The sequence below is a fragment of the Plecotus auritus genome, assembly GCF_963455305.1.
Source record: "Plecotus auritus genome assembly, chromosome: 10".
Classification (NCBI taxonomy): Eukaryota; Metazoa; Chordata; class Mammalia; order Chiroptera; family Vespertilionidae; genus Plecotus; species Plecotus auritus.
This window is the reverse complement of record NC_137785.1, coordinates 2806193-2808548: the sequence shown is the minus strand read 5'-3', so window position 1 is coordinate 2808548 and position 2356 is coordinate 2806193.

Below are 2356 nucleotides of genomic sequence, written 5' to 3'. Positions count from 1 at the left end.
TCTCTCTCATCGATGTTTCTGACTATCTATCCCTCTTCCTTCCTCTCTGTAAAAAATCAATAAAATGTATTAAAAAAAAAAAAGAAAATGTTCCAAACTGATTGTGGTGATGGTTGTAGAACTCTGTAAATATACTTAACACCTGTACACTGTGAATGGGGGAACTGTGTCATATATGAATTATACCTGAATAAAGCTATTATATATAGACTAGAGGCCCATTTCATGATATTCATGCAAGAATAGGCCTTCCTTCCCCTCGCTTCACTCCCAGCCGCCCAGGAGCCGCAAGTCCCCGCTCCCTGGCTGCCCGGGAGCCAGCACCTCCTCGTTCCCGGGCCGCCCGGAGCCCGCAAGTCCTCGCTTCTGTCTGAAGCACCACTACAGTAGCTCCCTCCGCCGCCCCCCTTACCCGCACAGCAGGCTTCACTCTGCTCCGCTCCGTGCCTGCATATGCAAATTAACCTCCATCTTGGTTGGGTTAATTTGCATACTCACTCTGATTGGCTGTGGGCATAGCAGAGTGATGGTTAATTTGCATGTTTCTCTTTTATTAGGTAAGAAGATGTGTATGTGTGTATATATGTGTATATATATGTATATGTGTATATATATGTATATGTGTATATATGTATATGTGTGTATATATGTGTATATATGTATATGTGTGTATATATATGTGTATATATGTATATGTGTGTATATATGTGCATATATATGTATATGTGTATATATATGTATATCTGTATATATGTATGTGTGTATATATATGTATATGTGTATATGTGTATATATGTATATGTGTATATATATATGTATATGTGTGTGTGTGTGTATATATATATATGAGTTCTCCCAGTAATCTTAGTGAAACTGCAACTAATATACTTATTTCATAGATGAGCTTAGAGAGGGTGTCATCTACTCAAGGTCATAATCTAAGTGGTTGAGAAAGCCAGGGTTCAAAGCCAGGTCTTTCTGTCTACACTGCTTACTCTGTACTTCCTAACACAATCCTACACAAATACAATGAACATCTTCAAGAAAGGGCTCCCTTTTTTAAGAAAACATAAACTTAGGACTAATGGCTCACGAAGGCAATCTCCTAAAGACCACTAATTCCTACAATGCCATTAAGCATTCCAACGCTAGAATAAGGGGGACGGCTGCGCACGAGAGAACCCAGCCCATGGTTTTCAATCTCAATGGGTCTTACTTTAAGAGTGCCCCGGAGGCCAATAAAACAGCTCTCCTTTATTGAACTTTTACAACCGGCCAGGCCTGGCACCGAGCACTTTACGTGCCTCGTGTTTGATGCTCGTGACAACTCTATGAGGTAGACACTGTGATTACCCACGTTTCATAGGTCAGAGGCGCGTCTTGAGAGGTGGGTGTATCATCCCAGGCTACATGCCGGGAGGTGGTAAATCAGGAATCAACCCAATCTGGCCGACGCCCGAGCTCGCAGCCCCCGATGGGTGCATTTGTCGGCTATTGCCTCTGAAAGCCATCATGAAATCGATCGTTCTTGAAAGGAGGGCAGATAATAAAAACTTGGCAAATGTCGAGGGAGTGTTTTCTTCAGGAAGTGCTCTAGCCCTTGCCATTCATGGGCCATTTTCTTCACACTTCCAAGGAACAAATAATTCCCAAGCTTCCTAAATTACACCACTTCAGCAAAGGAACAGACGTCTTTCATTTTAACAGCATGGCACAGTGGTTTTCTACCCCAAATAAAAAAAACACCCACTTCTGAACTGTCTGAAGGAGGAACTATTATCATCTCTATCTCAGGGATGAGGAGAGGGAGGCAGAGAAGTGGGGTGACCGTGTGAGCAAAGCCACGTGGCTGGTAAGCGGCCAGGACTGAAACCCGGTCATCCATCTCCGCCCTCTGGCACTCACTCTATTTGACTAACTCAGAAAGTCACGGAGAGGGCTAGTATGTAGTTCCCCAGCCTCCCAGCCGTGTGCAAGACCCTTCACATGATCCCAACCCGACAGGCGGAGCGGGAGGTGTTAGCGCGATGCCTGTTCGCAAGAGGAAGAACAGGAGGCCGCGTGCTGAGTGAATTGCCCAAACATCCCCAATTAATACAAGCTCTCTGGCCCCATCACACGGCTGGTCTGTGTGTCAGGACATTCCCTGGCAGGGGTCGGGAAACCGCAGCCCGCAGGCCGAATCCCGCCCCCCCCCCCCCCCCCACTGTCTGTTTTTGTACAGTGCGCATCCAAAACAGTTGAATTAAACATGACTAAGTGGTTGGGGGAAAAAAACAAAAGAATCATCTTTTCATGTCACAAAAATTACATGAGATCCAAATTTCAATGTCAATGACGTTTCACTGGACAAGCC